Here is a 17081-nt window from a genome sequence, read left to right on the forward strand (position 1 = left end):
ATAATGCACCTCCATAAGATACAATAGCAGATGGTCCCCAAAGATGAGAATTAATATAGTCCAAAATTTCTTTACTATCATGACTACTAATTTTAAAATTTTGTTTACACTATTTTCCATATACACAATGTTTACAAAAATTCAACCTCAAGGATTTCAAATTAAGAAGCAATTTGATATTCATCGGTACCTAAAGACCCTTCTTGCTCATGTGACCCAGCCCTGATGCCATAGGCGAGTATCTTCCTCTTCCTTCTCAGATACATTCGATGTCTCATTGACCTGAGTACTTCCTTTGAGTCTGTAAAGATTTCTGATCTTCTCTTCCTTCATAACAATCAAAGCACCCTTTGAAAATTTCAACACTCCATTTTGACCTGTAAACTTGTAACCTTCCGAGTCCAATACTCCTAAATAAATCAAATTCTTTCTCAACTCAAGTACATGTCTAACATCAATCAATCTTCTAACTGTATCATCATACATTTTAATTTTGACATTTCCCATCCCAACAGTCTAATAAGATACATTATTACCCATAAACACAGAACTACCATTCACAAGTTCATATGAGGTTAACCAATTTTTGTGTAGACTCATGTGATGAGAAGCACCAGAATCTAACAACCAATTTTCATAATTATGAGAGACATTGCAAACAGGAAAGCTTCATCTACCATACCTAATTTAGCAGATAAACCTTCATCAATCATACCTGACCCAACTTTATTTTCTTTCTTCTTTGGGTTTTCAATGGACTCCTTTCTTTTCCAACAATATTTCTTGAGATGCCCTATTTTGTTGCAGTACCACCATTTGGCTTTACACTTCTTGCCTTTTGATTTTGATTTGAAAAATCTTCTTGCTTTCTCCCCTCTTTCCTTGGATCGGCCTCTGACTACCATGGCTTCTGGCGTGGAAGTTTCAATGTTGGACTTCCTTTGTACTTCTTCAGATAACAAAGCTCCCATAGTTAAATCAAATTCCAAAGATTTGGTTGTGCTCAAACTGATAGAAGTCACAAAGTGATCCCAAGACTCGAGTAAGGAACACAACAAGGTAATAACTTTGTCTTCTTCCTAAAATTTAACTTCCATATCTAACAATTGACAAATAAGTGTATTAAAAACATTTAAGTGTTCTGCAATTTTAGTACCCTCCTTCATTTGAAGGCTATACAATTGTCTCTTCAAATAAATTATGTTGGTTAAAGATTTGGTCATATACAATGTTTCCAATTTTACCCACAAACCTGATGTTGAGGTTTCTTCAACAATGTTGAAGAGAACTTCATTTTCCAAGCACAACTTGATGGTACTGAGAGCTTGGGCATCCAAGTCCTCCCAATCCAAATCTGTCATGCCAACAAGTTTCTTTTTAACCCCGTCTAAAGCTTTGTGCAACCCTTGTTGCACCAACAAATCCCTTACTTTCATTTTCCACAATGCAAAATTATTCTTATCGGTGAACTTCTCCACCTCAAACTTAGCATTAGTCATTTTTTCCATTTCTATCTATATGGGTTCTTTCAATTCATTTTATTAAAGATAAAATTTTGTTGAGTCCTCCAATTAGGGATTCTCCCTTTTTTAATTCTGCCTTTTCTTTCATCTGGTTTCTTTAAGTAGGGTTTCCTTTTCTTTTTAAAAGCTTCAAACCGTACTCCAATTTTCTTTCAAAAATTTCAGCAATTTTCTGAAATAGTTTTAGAACCCAACAACAAAATTTTCAAAATTGTAAACTTCAAACCCTACTCCAATTTTCATTCAACAATTTCAACAATTTTCTAAAATAGTTTTCAAAATTTTAAACTTTCAATAAACAATTTTTTCCTGTTGTCTAAAATAAAAAATTACTCGACAACCACTCTGTAAATAAGCTTCTAGATCAGGAATGCGGTTTTTGCAAATATGCTTCTTTTTTATGATGGTCGATGACTCTCATCGATTCATCGAATTCTCGGTAAGGTCGACTTGCTTAAGCTCTTCAACTGGCAATTATTTTCCTCTTCTACACAGATTCCCAATGGCGGCTTCGTGCTCTTCAATGATCCCTCGCGGCTCCCTTGGATCACTATACACCGAGTTGTCTTGGCTTCACCGACCACAAATACTCTTAATGGTTTCTTCGGGCTCTTCAACGATCCCTCCGCGGCTCCTTGGGATTACTATACATCGAGAAGTCTCGACTTCAATGACCACACAGACTCCTAATGGATGTTCTGGGCTCTTCAACAATCCCTCCATAAATCCCTCAGATCACTATACGTCGAGCGGTCTCGGCTTCAATGACCCCTTCGTGGCTCCCTCGTATCACTATGGATCGAGCAATCTCAGCTTCAATGACCACACAAACTCCTAATGGCTGCTTCGAGATCTTGAACGATCCCTCTAAAAAAAACTTCAAACACAATGGCCGGTGGCTTCAACGATATGGACAACAACTCATTCTATGTGCCCACTCCCAAAACAGTGGCTTCTATGAAAAAAAGTTGCCTCAACGGAACCCGACTGTTAAAAAAGTTGGCTCTCTCAACCAAGCTCTTCTCGTCCGAGGCTATGATACCACTTGTTGGTATTATGGTCATTAATATTCAAACAAGAAAGAAATGCATAAATGTAGAAACTGAAATCACACACATTAACACAAGGAGTTACATGGTAAAACACTAACCATGTATCAAGGAAATGTCCAAGGGGCAAGGGATTGGAAATCTTATTACTCAAGAAATGATTCTCCAAGTTACACTCAGTCTCTTGGGCAATCAATAATTAATATGGGCTACTTTGTTACATAACTTCTTTTCGTTATAAAATTGACTGAATGGTAAAGTAAATTTGCCTAGATAATTATTATTTACATTAATTTTTTGTCATATTTTTTAACAATATCATATGTATTTAATTACAAAAAATATTTCTTGATTCACATCCATCTCCCAGCAGCGAACTGTAATGGCATTTACAACATCACTCGGTTGGTGTGTCTCTCCATTTTTATTCTTCCATATATGCAGTGCCTGAGGAATTCAAGGTACCTAAACTTATCTGAGGTTATACAATTTTCATTATAACTTATTCAGAACATAATCCTATGTTTATTGCTAAACTAAATTCTAACCTATTAAGCATCCCTCTAATGGTGATCTTATATAGCCTAGCAAGTACATGTTGTGATTTGTTTGAAGGTAGCAACACACACAGTACGAGCATCGATATAATATGTATAGAAATAAACACTTTTATTAGGCTCCATGCTAAATTCAATATAGTGTTTGTAATTATTGTTCACATATATGGATAGTAAAATTTACATGTGCTAGTTTGGAATTTTTTATGGTTTCTGTTACCCACCAAAAGTGGGTACCCCTAGGAGATCATTTCTCCTTATCATTTTCTTCCAAGCAACAACCAATATCCCATGAGAGCCACCTTGTAGTTGATGTGATGTGCCACTTTATCTCCACTACCTACATCAGTTGTATGTTCCCTTGCCCATTTGTCAAGAGCATATTTAAGAAGGTGGGCAATCATATCCAAAATGTATGTTTTTCATTGTGCAATCAAGTGCTTATGCTTGTTTTTCATTTAGGCATTTTGGGCATGGATTATTGGGTGACTTGGAAGAAGGAAGGAATTTGACCATAGTTTTGTTCCCTCACCTGAAACAAGGTGGTTAATATTCAACCCTAGTCCCGTGGGATCTCCCCTATTGGCCCACGGCTTTAGGAATGACACTATTTGGGAAACCGCAATTTTGGTAGTGTGGTACCATTTTCCCATTCCACATTTTCACTCCCCTTCATGCATTACAAACTCTATTCCACTATTTCCCTTCTTTGGGTCCACATGACTACTGGGTCCACAAGGAATTGACACACCCTTCCCCTTGTCCACATATCTAGGTCGTGCCTAGAAATGTTGTCACGATGGTAGATGCAGCTAAAAGAAAGTTAAAAGTATATCATGGCCACAAACATGAAACAAAATGAAATAAATTCATAAAATGCAAAAGATGGCTGGGATATTTAATATAGCACGTGGTAAAAAGCCAAACATGAGTTATACCCCTTATCATTATCATCATCACCTTGGTTCCTAGGACCCATGAGTTCCCTTCACTTATTAAACGAACCCATGCATGTCCCAACCCCTGGTGGTCGATGAATTGCCCCGGCTTTAAAGGGATAATAACTTTTATACATCATTCACAACATGCTCTCATTTCTTAAAGCTTTGGGCAGTAATACAAAGCAAAAAAAAAAGAAGGAAAATAAAGAGGGGTGGAAAAACAAAGGTTGGGGTAACTCATGCAATCACGATTTCTCCCTCCTCACATATGTACACCCATTATGTGGAATTCCTCATTATTTCTATTCTTGTACCCATGGCATTGGGCCTTGAGACACCTTTATTCCCCATCTATCTCATCATTATTCACATGCTACCTATTAATTTAACGATGTACTAAGGATATGTCTTTCCCCTTAGGGGTTGGGAACACCTAATAGTATTGGTTATTAGTCACTCCTATCTAGGGAGGTAATACGATTACGAGATCAAAACCCTAAAACTGGAAGAGAAGCCCCATATGAAGTCTCAATTTTCCCTTGAATAAAATGCTTGGTTCACTTATGTGCACTAATGATTAATTGTACCTAATGATGAAGATGCAACAATGGACATTATGTGTGATTGGCAGGTGGTTTTCATAATGGGTTGGGAAACTTAACTGGGGCCTGAGTCCATTAGAGGAACATATGACACCCTACAGGTGAAATGTTGAGAGTTGTGGGACTTCTAATACGTATAGAGCATCATTTTTTTCTATGGGAACCTATAGTAACACAACATACTACACTTTGACCTAAATTATTCTTGAGATGATGCACTTGGACAAGCATGCCCCAATCATCTTAGCAGTGTACACATGGTTTCACAGTTGTTCCAAGGCCCACATGAGGTTTGTCTCACCCTTTAAGACATGGGAAGGCTAGCACCATTCTTTGATTTGTCAACATTGGAGTAGAATTGGCTTATTCTATCACCAAGAGACCCATGAGCCCCATTTTGTGCCCAAAACACAAAACTAGGACCCACACAATGATTTGCATGGAGATCTCAGGCTAACCCCTAGAGGATGATTTTTTTATCCCTCTTCACTCAACTTGGCACCAAGAGAGCTCAACGCATGCCTCCAAGAGGCTCATGCATGGATGACATCATCATTTCAACCCTCTTGTGGGTGTTTTCTTATGTTTTTATGTTGGCTATGAGGTTGACTTATAACATCAATTAGCTTTTTCCCATCATTTGAAAACTAAGAGGGGTTTTAGGCTAAAATTAGACTTGATTAGACATGTATAATTAGAAGATACCTCATTTAGACCTCATAAGAGAATTCACACTTGTTCTTTCTTAGCTATTAGAGATTCTTGGAATCCATTTTGATGTTTGGAAGCTATTTTGGATTGTCTTTAGGGCTATTTATTTGGTGAATGGATGTATATACTAGATGTTATCTTTTAAGTTCCTATTGTTGAAGATTATCATTTTGAATTTGTCTAATATATGGAAATACTGCTTCTAGATTATGCTTGATTGTGCCCTAATTTGTTGAAAATAAATTTTAATGGTTATCTAGTTGAGAATTGGAGATGTTACTCATTGTGTAACATGTAATGAATGTTTATAGTGGAGGAATTCTTATAACTCTTCATCAAACTCCATTTATTATTTATTGGGTAAATGTTGAATTTTTTTATACCTAGGGCATCAAATTTCGACCTATGTAGCAACAAATTGGCATATATATCACATCATTGACTCCATATGCCTAAAGGAAAAAAGTACTAGTCCGAGTCTTTGGTGATCATCTCAAAATTTTATCCATAAATTTCTCTCCTTAAATTCAGTGATTTTAAGGCTAGCGAAAAAATCTAGGGCTTGCAGCGAATTTTTAGGGAGGAGAATTTTTGGTGATTTGAGAGCCTAAACATCAAGAGATAGGTCTAGTGTGTTACGCCAAGAATGAAACCCTAGTCTCTTTTCCCCTCAACTTAAGGACTTTCTTGAGTGTTTCATGAGCCTTGTCTTAGTTGAATATCATTGTAAGAAACCCTTGCCCTGAGGCCTTGACCTTGTGAATACTTATCATCATAAAAAAATCTTGAAACTCTAGGTCTCGAGCCTTCTTTTCCAGGGATTTTCTTTGAGAGAGTTTTGTTTCTTTGAGGCCTAGAACTATTATTTAATCTCTCTCTCAAAGTATCTCTAGCTTGATCACTTTGTGCCTTATACCTATCATATCTTATTTAAGTGATATCCCTCCTACCGGGACTCCTCCCAGTGGTGACAATTTGTAAAGAGCGAGGGGTTTTGGCTGAGGTGGAATTGGGCCTCTAGGGCCATTTTTAGCAATTTGTCTAGCTCTTATCTTGTAGGGTTTCCCTCTCTAAGGCTTGTTAGATTTTGTGGTAACAATTTCTACGCAGCTAAATCCACAAAATATTACCTAATTTTTCCAAATGTCTGGAAATATTTTTGTTTCTAAGCACCTAAATCCACAAATGAATACCTATTTTTTGTTTTTTTGTTTTTTTAAATGTAGCCTGTTCAAACCATTTAAAATGGAGTACATGAAGGTATATTCTCTCTCTTTAATCGTTTCAGTTAAAACATAACATATTATATTTTTTAGTGTGATGTATTATGGCTAGTTAGAATTTTTTTGTAAATCAAAATTGAGCAATTTCAATGATGATCAAATAAAGGTAATTAGTCCAACTATATAAAATAAATTGTTGATAAACATAGACAGTCACCAAAACAATTAGTGTCATTTAATTTATGAATTATTGAGAATTCCCTCACGGAGGGTGCTTAAATAGTGGGGAAATAATCTACTAATTCATGTGAAGGAGGATCATTTAATGATGAAGGGAAGTGTTATGGGAAAATGACACCTTACATGGGAGGTTGTACGATGACAATTAGAACAAGATCTGGTAGGAGTGTGGAAGAGGATGTAAGTGAGATTTATGGATGCATGGGAGTTAGGTGAAGGACAACCCACTCTAAGCTCAGGCCTAAGATGTCGAAAAATAACAATTATGTATGAATCAAGCTAGAAAATGGAGTATCATGACACTAGTTGGGAGAAGGATGACTATGAAGAGAATCCTATAGCTTATATAACAATTTAAGGACTTATTCTTACACAGGCAATATGGGAAGTTTCCATTCGTTGTGACCTTACTATTCCTAAGAATGAAAAACTAAGAAAAAAGGAAAACAAATGTTTGATGGGGAAAGGACATAGTCTTACATTCAGGGTGAGTGCTCGTTCTTAGTTGGAAGCTAGGCATCTTGGAATTTGCTTCAACCAGGGCACTGTAATTGCAAAAAAGGGGGGTTTAGGTTTTCAATTTATCTTGTCTTCACCCTAAACATTTCTATAACTATTAAAGTGATAATATCAATGTTATCACAAAATTCAACTTTTGTAGTATTTTGTTATTTATATGTCCACTCTAGGCCTGTTATCTAGTGGGGTTTCATCATATGGAAATTATATTCCTAAGTATAGGTGTTGAAATCGTTTTCACTTAACCTTGATTCTTGGATTATTGCCTTTGTATTTTTGTTGGGGAATTGCTCCTCGGGTTTGTATTTTCCTTTAGGGGTTTCAATCGGTGTTTTCTCATTGAAATCAATGTCCCACCAACCCCACTCACCCTCAATTATGTTCCTCTCTATGTCAATCAATATATTTCAACTCACAAAAGTGTTTCGTATCACAAGGTGGTATTTAATTTGAACCTAAAATATAGTTAGGTGTTTCCTTTCAAATCCCTCATCAAACTTAGTGAAGAGGTCACTTAGGTTCCCCCATACCCCTAACTCACTTCTTACTTCGATTCAAATTCATGCACTGTCAATTTCTCATTCCATGGTGGTTGGATATAGAAATAATATCCATGAAGTGATATAGAGAGCCATTTCTAAAGAGGAAGACCAAGTGAAACAAAGTAGAAGATCTATTCCTAGCAGACATGTGAAAAGAGAGACTAGGATTGGATTCCTGAGGTGGGCAACTCAACCATGAATTTTTCATCATCCTATATGAAAAAAATCAAGTTATATTGGTACAGGGGATCACTAATGGGCTCAATGCTCATTGACAGAGCTGGCACACAACAAGAGTTGATACTTTGTATGGTTGAAACGGTGGAGAAGGTAGACAAGTTGGATAGAAAAATCAAAACATTGGCAAATGTTTTGGGAAAGTATTATAATTCCTCCTCTAGTATTGAAAGCGAACAATAACCACCTTTCAAGTGGATCCCCCTCCTGAATTATGATCAAGCGAGCCTATCAATTAAAGAAGATCATAACTCAAGGAGTTGTTTTTCTTAATGTTTAGTAGTTTATATTTTCCGTCAGTTTATATTTTGAAAGACGATATGATTATCATAGCACTATTAACAACAAAAATTTGAACATATGTTATTGGTGTTAGGTCCCTATAATACTAGTATAGCCCCTATATTTTTATTATTGTGCACCATAGAACCGCCATATTGTTATTATTGTGCCCCATAGAAACTCACTATTGTTATTGTAGAGCCCTTACATTATTATTGTTATGCAGGCCCTAATTATATTTTGACCCTTTAGACTCCTATATATACCAAGGAGGTCTTGTCATTTGAATCATCCAAGAATTGTTCATTTATGTGATGTAAAAGGAGGTTGCCCCCTCGAAGAGGCTTATTTTCAAGTCGTTGATCTATCTTTTCTTTTGTTTTTGTGATCTAGTTGCATAACAATTGATATGGTTTCCCTAGCTAAAAATGATAAAAAAAAAAAACTTTTGTTATGTATATTTTCTCAGTAGTAATATAAAAGACCTTACTTTACCAAAAAAATGAAAAAAAAAAATAGAAGGAAGAAAACAAATGGAATGTTGAGAATTTGTAAAGTCAAATCAAAGTGAAGTTGGAAAAAACATCACATCGATTTTGAAATGGAAAAATGGTTAGGAAACCCTTCATTTCATCCGTTAGATTGTATATGCAATGAAGAATATTCTCAAATTATTAAATCTAGACCATCCATAAATTTTATTTTTAAAGAATAGAAATTTTATAAGCTCTATTATGAAACATACCATATGTCATGATTATCATTGTTTTATGATCCTTGATTGAAATTTAATAATCTATTTTTTGGTGAAATCAATTGTAACTTTAAATTCTTAAATAATTTTAACCCTAAAAGTTTTTGTGACATTCAAATTGTCTAAACTATATAGTTTAAAATTTAAACACACACACACACACATATATATATATATTAAAAGAAAATTAAGATTTTTTTTAATAAATTATAATATTGATTAGTTCTTTAAGCAAGGCAATAATATTGATTAGTTTTTAAGAAATTATCATAAATTTTCAATATATTGCTTTAAAAAGGACAATACTTGGATGGTTTTCTCCACTTGGAATTTTAAAAATTAAATAAAAAAATCTAAATCATTAACGATCAAATATAATTTTGATTTTCTACAAAATTCTTATCAAAATTGAAAAATGGAAGAAAAACCTTTCGCATTTTATGAAAGTGACAATTTCTCATGGGAAAACTTTATTTTCAAGGATTTTGACCACTTTAAAAATGATATAGAATGTAAAAAAAATGTACAAAAGAAATCTTTTCATGATTGAAAGAAAAAAAACCATGAAATTTTGTCCACTTAAAACAATATACCCTAAATTCAAATATGGATTTCTGACATGTTAACAGAGTAAATGGGGAGTTTCGAATGGTTCATTTGTATTTATTTAGGGTAGAGATGTCTATAGTTGTGCAAGGACCAATGGTTTTCATAGTACTGGTCCCACTAAGACACCAAAAATATGACACATGTACTGTAGAAATTTTCTACAGATCAGCTAGCTCTGATACCATGTAGAAATTCTGACTGTAGATTAAACTGATTATGCAATGTACTAAAGCAAAATACTTAATCTACTTCTACAATCAAACTTTGCGGAAGCTTAATCGAATTGAGCAAGATCAAACAGAACACATATAACAGAGAAGAAGAATCAATCACACATGAAACACATAAGAATACTTTGGGGAAAGCCTCAGCTAAAAACCCCGCTATCTGTATTATCATACAAGGTGGAAATACATCAAGACTACACAAAGCTTTAGCTCGCACAACTAACCAGCTCTCAATAGAATCCTCTTGGATGCTCACAGGCAAACAAGGCTTCTCACAAACCTTCTCCTCTGCCCTCCAAGCCTCCTATTTCCTTGCGTTATTTCTCCTAGGTGATCCTATTGTTACCAAGTGTAGCACTGATCACTCACACTGATCTCACACCCTGTAAAACTGTGCAATCCTCAAGGAACCTTATTCCTTTTGCATGGATGAGTTTCCTTTATAGTAAAATTGCTCCAATTGATAGTACAATGTCCCTACCTTTAATCTCAACTGGGTCTTTGTCTGAACTGACTTGCATGAGTTATTTATGAGAGAATATTCAGTTATCTGGAGTACACTAGTTTCATGCATGCATGCATTAACTGACTAAACTCACAATTAGTTCCACAAACTGTTTGGAACTAATCTAATTGGACTTAACTTAGTTAAGTAAGCTAACTAGTTACAACTCAAATACAACTCATCCTTATCTCCTTAATTAAGGGATAACTTCCTCAATCAAAGGGGTAAATATTGCATGACTTCACAAAGACTTCATGTTTGAATTTCTCCAACTAATTAACTCAAGATGAATTGATTAATTATTTTTTCAAACAACTAGTGAGACTAAATTCGAATTTTAATTCTCAATTTTAATTCAAGGACAAATTAAAATTTGGAATATCCTGAAATGTTATCTTTATCAATGCTATTTTTAGAATTTCGTGTTTCTATTTTCAACATGTGTCACCAAAATTTCAGCAAAAATATATAATGTTAAGTGCTAAAATATTTTAAATTATGATCAAAACCCGCCCATGTGTTGATGGAACCAAGAATTATCCATAAATAGTATTTTTAATAAAAATAGTGCAAAACATCTTGTCCCAACTACCTCTAAGTATTATTTGACATACAAAACAAATAAAACTATAACTATCCTTAATAGTCTAATCCATTAGTACAAGGTACCCATCACTTCAACCCCACTAAACTCAATCGGATATAAGTATCCCAAGGCACATCCATACATGAAAATATACATGGTTGATGGATGTTAGCCATAGTTGCATGGTTATTCAACAATTCAACCCAAAGCACAAAGATCAATCATAACAAATTCTTAGCCATTGGATCACATCCAAGTCAATCCAAAACAAACATTCAAATTTGAGATATTGCAATCCATGTCAATCATTATTACCAATCAAATTCAACAACAAATAATTATAAAATAACCTCAACCTTTACTAAAGTTTGATTTTAAATATTCAAACTACTCAACAACCAAGGAGACATACCATTCAAACTTAATATTCCTTTTGCACAATATTGTCTTTATTTCTATTTCTAGTATAATCAGGTTCTAGTTTTCTATTTCCATTTTCCAAATCTACTCTTCAAACATTCACTATTCTACTATCATACTATTATACTTTAAGTTCACTGTACCATACTCTTCTACTTTAAGTTCATTAGATGATTGAAGAACCAAGTCAATGTTTTTCCTAGTGCGCAAAAATGAAAACAATTACATTTGTGATGTTCATCGTCCCTGAAGTCAAAGGGTTGTCACAGTTTTAGATTGACTTTTTGTTCTTAGTTGAAAAATTAACACCTCTTCCTACCCCGTATGCTAGGTTTTTACTGTGTAATTTCCCACACAACAAAAAATTATTGACCTAAAGACGTCATGAAATGTTCCTTATCGTCTTAACATATCTGATAGCTTCAGGTATGACTTGACAATTATAACAGCCTTTGGATTCACAATTGTAGTTTATGCCATTGGTTGGGTTATGGGTGGTTGTGGAGATGTCACTTCCCATTTCTCTGGTATTTCATGCACTAACCTCTTCTCACCTCATTGCACTAAACCCATAAACCTCACTATGGTTATATCCAACAATAAATATTGATCAAATAACCATTACAAAGTACATCAATCAATTTTCTATTTTTTTCCAATTAAATATTTCATACCATTATATTAAAAATAAGAAGGTTACATGCATACACTGAAGGATGATAATAGAGCATCTAAAACTAATATGTACACACAAAAAACCAGGAGATCATCCAATAGACATATATAGGAATTTCAGTGCCCAACAAAAGATGTTATAGAAATAACATAACATCAGATGTATAACTGATAAAAACTCATAGGAAAAGAGTTGTGTAAAGTTGCATATAACAACAAACAAGCCTAACCCAAAAAACAGAGAAAAAAGTATCATTGAATCATTCTCCCAACAAGTTGAGAGAATAATTCCCAATACAAGAGTATATAGGTTTTTGGGCATAATTGCACATAGGAAGACATTGCTAAGAATTCAGTCCTATCTAAGTAAAAAAACTATAAGGCTGTGGAAAGTAGAAATTCAACTTTCCTTTATCATGTAAGATGCAAATACAAATGTGTTTGTATAATATAATATTTTTAATTAAATGTATGTAATAAATCCGTAGTTAGTTGCAACTATGCCAAGAGTTAGTAATTTTGCTCATACAAGGAAAAAATAGAAGCGAGTGACCAAGGATGCCCAACTACAATGCACTTCATCAGATGAGGACATGGTGGATCATTTAAATATCAACAATGCTCCCAACAATGTTGTTGAGGATGACCATGTGATAACATATGATGATGTTGTCCCACCATCAACCACAAAGCCATCGTTAACCACTGTTCAAGGTGCAAGTTCAACTAAGCAAATCAGTTCTATAAGAGGATGGAAAAAACAAAACATGTTAGCTGCAATTGATGATATAGAATTTAATGGATATTCAGTTCACATATCTACAAAAAAAGCATGGGATTGCTCCCTTGTCAATACATTATTGGATAAATGGGCTCAGCCATACAAAGCATAGAGGGCCTCTTATAGTTATGACTGAAAATGAGGTCGAGGTGGTTCAGTGGTGTAATGAGATGACCCAATTGGGACATGGGCTAGAGTTGATACAACTAAAATCCACAACTTTTCTAATATGTTAGGGGAGGCAAAAACTGTTCAACGATGGGTTTTGTGGTAAATAATTGTGGTTTGGGTTTAAGAAAAGGAATCCATACATTGTGTTATGTACAGTCAAGGGTCTTCACAAAGGCAGGGCTTTAAATCTACACCCTACAATTGTGTATAAGTTCTATGACACTCTTTCTAGTACATATGAGAAACACTATTATGCTCCAAACCATATATGGAACTGTGACGAAACATATTTACATGCAGGAAGGATTTGTGCCATGTGGGTAGTTTCCAAGAGAGGGAGTCGAAATGTGCCAAAGAATTTTCCGAAGAGTAGGGAATGGATAACTATTCTATGTTGTGTGAATGCAATTAGTGTTTCAATCCTAGGATTTTATGTATTCAAGGGTAAAAATCAACCAAAAAACAATATACAAAATTGTGAACCAAGTGCATGCATGGTTGTACATCCCGATGCATGGATAAATAAATAAACAAAGATTGAATTGGCTTTGTCACATTGTGACGTCTATACAAAGTGGTGTCTCACATGAAACACCTACTAGTTTTAGATAGCCATGGAAGCTACATTGTTGTGCAAACATTCGAGGAGGCTAATAATTTGGGTATCAAACTATTAACACTGCCTGCTCATACCACTCATAGATTGCAACCCCATGATGTGAGTGTGTTTGGGCCTTTCAAGAACTATTTCGGGTCAGAGCAAGCTTCGTGGATGAAAAAGGATCCAAAAGTGCAAGTGAAAAGGTTTTAGCTAGTTGAGCTTACAAGTAAAGCCTTTAAAAGGGCTCTCACACCTTCAAATATCAAGGTTGGGTTTAGGAGGACTAGAATTTGGCCATTGAATTATGATGTTCTTATGCATGATACTAGTTGTAACGAGAGATTTGATGTGGATGGTCAAGAAGAAGGGGATGTCTAAGCACACGCTGATGCCCAAGAAGATGTGGATGGATAGGAAGATGCAGTTGCAACTAATAATATGATACCCCTTTCTCAAGGACACTTATATGGTGAAGATAATGAACATGTAAGTGAAACACAATATAATGATGAACCAATTTACAATAACATGGAGGTTGTTAGACCCATTGAAGCACATGCAATTTCTACATGTGATATTCTTAATGACTCTATTGATCATGCAAATAACAATGAGAATGCATTAGAGGAAATTTCACCTTGAAAGTGGTCTCCTAAAGAAAAGTCAAGAAATTAATAAAAAAATGTTATGTAGATAGTTTTTTAATATTTCTTTTATCCATGTTCCATAATATTTATTAGCACAAGATTTAATAAAAAAATAAATTATTATTTCTAATTTTTTAATTGTACTTGTACGCTTCAAAAATGAATATGTGCTTGCAAAAATTAATTTTTTTGAATTTAACATAAACTTAAAATCAAATATAGATATTCAGTTTTATAAGTGAAATGTATCTTGATTGATAATATTTACAAAAATAAATAAATAAATAATTATTAAATTGAATGTAAAAGAGTAAAAAATATAGTATTCAACTTATTTAAGTATAATTTTTGTAGATAATATTGTGTAAATTCATTATACAAACACATTTTAAAAAATTAACAAATATTTAAAATTATATCATAAAACATAAACTTGACTAATTAATTTCTAAAACATATATTTCTTTCCATTTATGATGATAAGTTCATATTTTTTTAAATATATTAAATAATTATTCTTGTTAAAAATGTATTATCATAGTCATTTGTGATATTATAGTTATTTCTATTGTTGAAATATATATTACTTTAAATTAATTATGAAAATGTGTGACTTTTAAATATACACTCAATATTATTAATTAATGCTTACAAAAATTTCCTAATTATTCATGATGCTATATTGATTAAAAATATTTGTGAAAAAAAATGATTTTATATTATTTTTTAAACAAATAATCACTTTAAACCATTGTATATGTAAAATATTATTTAACAAATGTATTAAAAGATTATTAAATTAATAATATTTATAAATTAATTTAAAATTTAATTAAATTGAAAATCAATTTCAACATAAACACAAAAACACGAGAAACAAATAAAAAACACTACTAACATTTAAAATTCTACTTGTAACTAATTATAAATTAATTTTTTAGTTGTACTTTATTATAAGGGTTTTAGTTGTACTTTATTATAAGGGTTTTTTTGATATATTTTGTAATTGTATACTGAATGATTGTGATTAAGAAATTTAAGGTTATAATCATTTTGTGATGTTATAATTATTTGTAGCGTTAAAAAATAGAAAATGATATAAATTTGTGAGTTTTTAAATGTATATTGAATGACAATATTTAAAAAAAATCATAATCATAGTTATTTGTGATATTGTGAGGGTCTTTATATTTTTAAAACATATTGTTTTAAATATTTATTAAAAATTTATTTTAAAAAAAATCTAAAAAATCTATATCATAAAATTTCACTAACATTAATTATAAACATATAAGAATTATATTAAAAAAATTGATTTTCAAATTATTACCACAAAACACAAATATATATTAAATTAATAACTAATATCATTTTATCTTAAGAAATTGAAATAATAATAATAATAATAATAATTATTATTATTATATTGCACAACACTATATATATATATATATATATATGGCCATAGCTATCTTGAGGATTTTAGAAAGGGCAAATTCTCTTCTCTAAAAACAAATACTAATTTCATTTAATACATCATTTAAGTATTTATAAATAATGATATAATTGACAAATAAAAATAATAATTACATATTGTATTTCTTAATCAACTTCATTCTCCAACTCCATGTAAAAACATTTAAGAAAGGTTATATTAAAACATTTAAGAAATGTTATATTAGTAATAATAATAATAATTACAAAACGTTAAAATTTTGAAAAATAATTTATAATATAATTAAAATAAAGAAAAAAATAAATTGATAAACCAAGTATAATAAAATAAAAATAAAATAAAATAAAATTGTATGTGATTATTAAATATGTTGGAAAAAAAATTGAGATGATTTCTTTTTAAAATTTAAAAATCATAAAAATCTTAAATATACCAAAATTAATCAAAAAGCAAGCTAAATACTATTCTAAAAATAAAAACACAAAATCAAATAAACCCTCACCTTTGTACCACTGAAAAATACTAGGACTTAGGACTTCTCTCTGCAGGGTGAAGAAAGTGGCGGATTCCAATTCCTTTCGCTTCAACAACCCATGCATACACGAACTGAGACTTCTCTAATAAACAAACTTCGGTTATTAAGTAGCCAGTGTGAGGAATTCCAAGCCCTCTAAAATTCTCCGCAAATTCTTAAATTCTTGTAACTTGGCATAAAGTATAATTCTTTTTTTTTTTCAGTGGGGGAGAGAATCCCCGCTGAAGAATCATAATACAACATATATCGCCAAAGCGAGCAGATTCATCATACAATATCGCCGAAGCGAGCTGAATACACGGCGAGCAGATTCATCATACAATATCGCCGAAGCGAGCTGAATACGTCATCATCGAGCAGAATACGGCATCATCGAGCACATCGAGCAGATTACGGCACCATCGGAACTGTTTCATGCAGCTGCAGCAACCGCAGCGCGCGCAGGAATCGAACATGGCTGGGGGGTGCGAAAGCCAACCGCCCCAGCCAACACATCATGCACATCACGTGCAACATACAGAATAATTCTTATAACTTCTCATGTTAAAAAAAATATAGGAGGACAAAAGTACTTGAATTAAACGATCAAAAAATATTTGAACTAAGGTTTGTACAGAATGATGAAAAAATATTTGAACTAGGGTTTTTAAGACTGATGTGAAATATGATAAATGCTTTAAATATAAAG

The sequence above is a fragment of the Pinus tabuliformis genome, chromosome 6, assembly GCF_031772625.1.
Source record: "Pinus tabuliformis cultivar Carrire ecotype Pingquan chromosome 6, CPIR1, whole genome shotgun sequence".
NCBI lineage: Eukaryota > Viridiplantae > Streptophyta > Pinopsida > Pinales > Pinaceae > Pinus > Pinus tabuliformis.